This window comes from Nerophis ophidion, linkage group LG24, assembly GCF_033978795.1.
Source record: "Nerophis ophidion isolate RoL-2023_Sa linkage group LG24, RoL_Noph_v1.0, whole genome shotgun sequence".
NCBI lineage: Eukaryota > Metazoa > Chordata > Actinopteri > Syngnathiformes > Syngnathidae > Nerophis > Nerophis ophidion.
The window spans coordinates 4,545,835-4,551,834 of NC_084634.1; positions in this window are offsets into that span (position 1 = coordinate 4,545,835).

Consider the following 6,000-nt stretch of genomic DNA (forward strand, 5'->3'; position numbering starts at 1 on the left):
TTGCGATATTTTAAGGAAAAAAATAAAAGTTGAAAGAAAAAATTATGTCATTTTGCATATTGTGGAAAAAATACTGCACCTTTTTTTTTCTTTAAAAAAATGGTCTTTTTCCACAATATGTAAAATGGCATAATTTTTTCTTTCAACTTTTATTTTTTTCCTCAAAATATCCCAACATAATTATTGTACAATTATTGTATGGATACAAAAATATATATATATATTTTTTGTCAAGTAAAACTAAAAGAAAAAATCCTTCATAAAATGATAAAAGTTATTGTATGACAACTTTTCTCGGGGTTTATTTCGGGGATTTATTTGGGGGAAGAGAGTTGTTTTCCTAATATATTTGACTTTAATATTGTAAAATTACATATTTTTCTTTTGGGAAATAATGTTTTTTTTCTCTCAGAAAATTCTTGTACAAGTTTTTTTTTTCACAATACTGCACCTTTTTTTTTCTCCCAAAAAATGGTCTTTTTCCACAATATGTAAAATGGCATAATTTTTTCTTTCAACTTTAATTTTTTTCCTCAAAATATCCCAACATAATTATTGTACAATCAGAACCTTTTTTTTTTAATTTATATATATATACAAAAAATATATTTATATTTATATATTTTTTGTCATGTAAAACTAAAAGAAAAAATCCCTCAGAAAATGATAAAAGTTGTTGTATGACAACTTTTCTTGGGGTTTATTTGGGGGAAGAGAGTTGTTTTCCTAATATATTTGACTTTATCCATCCATCCATTTTCTACCGCTTATTCCATTTTTGGGATCGCGGGGGGCGCTGGCGCCTATCTCAGCTACAATCGGGCGGAAGGCGGGGTACACCCTGGACATTTAATATTGTAAAATTACATATTTTTTCTTCTGTGAAATAATGTTTTTTTTTTTCTCAGAAAATTCTTCTACGATAGTTTTTTTCCACAATACTGCACCTTTTTTTTTTCTCCCAAAAATGGTCTTTTTCCACAATATGTAAAATGGCCTCATTTTTTTCTTGTAATTTTTATCTTTTTTCTCAAAATATTCCAACATAATTATTGTAAAATAAGAAACTTTTTTCAAAAAAAAAAAAGACACTTTTCCAAATATATTTGACTTTAATATTGTAACATTAAACATTTGTCTTTGGTGAAATAATTTTTTTTTCTCAAAAAGTTTTTCCTCACAATATTGCAACTTTTTTTTCTTTTAAAAAAAACAAAGTCTTTCCAAAATATGTAAAATGGCCTCATTTTTTCTTGCAAATTTTATTTTTTCCCCTCAAAATATTTTTACGTAATTATTGCACAATGAGAACCTTTTTTTTTTTTTTAAATAAAAAAAAACCCTATTTAAATATTTTTTGTCATGTAAAATTAAAAGAAAAAATCCTTCATAAAATGATAAAAGTTATTGTATGACAACTTTTCTCGGGGTTTATTTCGGGGATTTATTTGGGGGAAGAGAGTTGTTTTCCTAATATATTTGACTTTAATATTGTAAAATTACATATTTTTTTTCTTTTGTGAAATAATGTTTTTTTTTTCTCAGAAAATTCTTATACGGCAGTTTTTTCCACAAAATTGCACCTCCCCAAAAAATGGTCTTTTTCCACAATATGTAAAATGGCATAATTTTTTTCTTGTAATTTTTATCTTTTTTCTCAAAATATTCCAACATAATTATTGTAAAATAAGAACCTTTTTTCTAAAAAAAAAAAGACACTTTTCCAAATATATTTGACTTTAATATTGTAACATTAAACATTTGTCTTTGGTGAAATAATTTTTTTTTCTCACAATATTGCAACTTTTTTTTCTTTTAAAAAAACAAGGTCTTTCCAAAATATGTAAAATGGCCTCATTTTTTCTTGCAAATTTTATTTTTTTTTCCCTCAAAATATTTTTACCTAATTATTGCACAATGAGAACCTTTTTTTTTTTTAATAAAAAAAACCCCTATTTAAATATTTTTTCGGGGACGAGGAGAGTAGTTTGTCAGAATAATTTGTCTTTAATCCTACAAATATTCCTAACAAATATTTCCAGCGTCTCCCCGGTGATGTCATGCGGACCAGGCAGGTGCGCAGAGACAGGCTGATGATGTCACACCTCGGCCGCCTGAGAGCGCTCAGGAGGCGGACACTCTCGCCTCTGGCAACCGCCCCCCCCCCCACCCCCGCCCCCACCTTTTGTGTGGCGCGATCGACCCTTTCACGTCTGTTTCTCACACCCACCCACTATACCCCCCCCACACACACACACACACTCCCCCGCCCCCTCCGCCGCGCTCCTCCTCTGAGCGTGTGAAAGGAGGTCTTGAGTGAGAATCGATGGCGCCGGGCCTCGCTTGACAGGACAATAAACCACAAAGAAGGGGTGAGCTTTTTTTTCCCCTTTCTTCCTTCTCCCTCTATCTCGCTTCTTTTTGTGCGCGTGTGTGTGTGTGTGTGTGTGTGTGTGTGTGTGTGTGTGTGTGTGTGTGTGTTCGCCATCGTGCGCCATCGTGGGACGAGATGGTGCGTTCATGTACGGCGTCTTTTGTTGCTCGCGCATTTTCCATCCTCCTCCTCCTCCTCAGCATCAGCACCATCACCTCCGTGACTTCACCTGCACGCCGTTTAGACGATCGGATGGCTCGGTGGGGGGGTGTGATGTCCTAATGCGGCTGTTGTTGTTGTTGTTGTTGGTAATGTCAACAAAAGCCTTACGTGTTTTTGTTTGTGTTTAACCCCAACAAGAGCTCTCAGTTCATTAATTGTGATGAGATCTACTAAAGGGCTTTTTAGCATAGCTCGGTTGGTTCAGCCGCCGTGCCAGCAACTTGAGGGTTGCAGGTTCGATCCCCGCTTCCGCCATCCGAGTCACTGCCGTTGTGTCCTTGGGCAAGAAGTGTGAATTATATTTATATAGCGCTTTTTCTCTAGTGACTCAAAGCGCTTTACATAGTGAAACCCAATATCTAAGTTACATTTAAAGCAGTGTGGGTGGCACTGGGGGAAGGTGGGTAAAGTGTCTTGCCCAAGGACACAACGGCAGTAACTAGGGAATCGAACCTGCAACCCTCAAGTTGCTGGCACGGCCGCTCTACCAACCGAGACACTTTACCCACCTGCTCCCGGTGTCACCCACACTGCTTTAAATGTGAAAATTAGATATTGGGTTTCACTATGTAAAAGCGCTTTGAGTCACTAGAGAAAAAAGCGCTATATAAATATAATTCACTTCACTTCACTATCCACATACACAAAAATATTTTTTTAAATAAATCACGTGCATCTACGTTACATCAGGGGTCACCAACACCAGGTCGCCCGTAAGGACCAGATGAGTCGCCCGCTGGCCAGTTCTAAAAAATAGCTCAAATAGCAGCACTTACCAGTGAGCTGCCTCTATTTTTTTAAATTGAGTGGTATAGCTCAGTTGGTAGAGCGGCTGTGCCAGCAACTTGAGGGTTGCAGGTTCGATCCCCGCTTCCGCCATCCTAGTCCCTGCCGTTGTGTCCTTGGGAAAATACACTTTACCCACCTGCTCCCCGTGCCACCCAGACTGGTTTAAATGTAATTAAAGCTGCAAGCAACGTTGGTCGGGTCCACCTTTGGCTGCTGCCCCCGAGACCCACGGCCGGATAAGCGTTAGAAGACGCCTTGGAGCCACTATTTTGAGAATCTAATGCATTGTGAAAGTAATGCAGTTGTTGTATTGAAGTGAAAATATCAAACTTCCTGTTGATTTTTGCTAAAGTATGTTAGTTATTAAAATGTAGGTCTAAGTGAGACCTACATAGTGTTTTTTGTTTCATGTCTCTCTGACATTCCTACCGGAAGTTACAAGCAGTTTTGTCTGTGTTTTCTTCCTAGGAGCAGTTTGTCCGTGTTGTATTCCTAGGGGGGCGGTAGAGCGCAATTTTGAGTTTTGAGGTTAGGTTTTTTCATCAGATCGCAATTTTTGCCAGTCCTGATGTGTGTGTCAAATTTGGTGAGTTTTGAAGCATGTTAAGGGGGTCAAATTCCATGGCCAAGGACCCTAAAAATTAGATATTGGGTGTCACTATGTAAAGCGCTTTGAGTCACTAGAGAAAAAAGCGCTATATAAATATAATTCACTTTACTATCCACATACACAAAAAAATTTTTTTTATAAATCACGTGCATCTGCTAGATCAGGGGTCACCAACACCAGGTCGCCCGTAAGGACCAGATGAGTCGCCCGCTGGCCTGTTCTAAAAATAGCTCAAATAGCAGCACTTACCAGTGAGCTGCCTCTATTTTTTAATATGTATTTTTTTTGATATTTTCGGGGGAAAATGTTGCACATTTTTATGTTTGCTATATAAAAAACTAAGTTGTTGTTTTTTAAAGAAAGGCCTAAAAAAAAAAAAAAACAACAAGAAACATAATAAACAACCATAAAAGTTATAATTGACGGATAGACCTGAAGTTGATCTCGAGACTATTGTGTAAAAAGTTTTCTTAAAAATGTGCGATTTATTTTTTTAACACTTTACTGAGCAGGACCCTTTTGGATCACCAATAATTTTAGTGGGACTTTTTTAAGTGTCATTGCTCAAAAAATAATAATATATTTAAAATCAATGTTGTTATGAGCTACAATTATAATATAACCTAAAATATTCCACTTTAAAATTGTATTGGAGGAAAATGTTGCACATTTTATGTTTGCCATGTAAAAAACTAAGTTGTTGTTTTTTAAAGAAAGGCCTAAAAAAAACAAAAACAAGAAACATAATAAACAACCATAAAAGTTATAATTGACGGATAGATCTGAAGTTGATCTCGAGACTATTATGTAAAAAGTTTCCTTAAAAAAATGCGATTTATTTTTTTAACACTTTACTAAGCAGGACCCTTTTGGATCCCCAATAATTTTAGTGGGACTTTTTTTATTTTTTATTTTTTTTTTAAGTGTCATTGCTCAAAAAATAATAATACATTTAAAATCAATGTTGTTATGAGCTACAATTATAATATAACCTGAAATATTCCACTTCAAAATTGTATTGGAGGAAAATGTTGAATATTTTGTAGTTTTTCCATTAAAAAAACAGGATTTTCTTTGACAAAAAAGGCATACAACTTAAATCTAAAAATAAAAAATAAAAACTTTATATTGATTGATAGACCTAATGTGGATCTAGAGCAGGGGTCACCAACACCAGGTCGCCCGTAAGGACCAGATGAGTCGCCCGCTGGCCTGTTCTAAAAATAGCTCAAATAGCAGCACTTACCAGTGAGCTGCCTCGATTTTTTATTTTTTATTTTATTTATTTTTTTTTTTTTTTAAATTGTATTTATTTATTTTTTTGAATTTTCCTGAAGGAACTCTCCTGACGGAATAAATAAAGTACTATCTAATCTTTACTAACAAGCTGGTCTCGCTTTGCTGGACATTTTTAATTCTAAGAGAGACAAAACTCAAATAGAATTTGAAAATCCAAGAAAATATTTGAAAGACTTGGTCTTCACTTGTTTAAATAAATTATTTATTATTTTTTTTTTACTTCAGAAAGACAATTTTAGAGAAAAAATATAACCTTAAAAATGATTTTAGGATTTTTAAACACATATACCTTTTTACCTTTTAAATTCCTTCCTCTTCTTTCCTGACAATTTAAATCAATGTTCAAGTACATTTATTTTTGCTTTATTGTAAAGAATAATAAATACATTTTAATTTAATTTTCGACGAAGAATATTTGTGAAATATTTCTTCAAACTTATGATAAAAATTCCCCAAAAATATTCTGGTAAATCTGTAAAATCAAATTTAAATCTTATTTCAAAGTCTTTAGAATTTCTTTGAAAATTTTTCTTCTGGAAAATCTAGAAGAAATAATGATTTGTCTTTGTTAGAAATATAACTTGGTCACATTTGTTACATATTCTAACAAAGTGCAGATTGGATTTTTGTCATTAAAATTCTAAAATTATTCTTAATCAGGAAAAATTACTTAATTATTTTTTAAATTTTTTCAAAAAGATCTGAA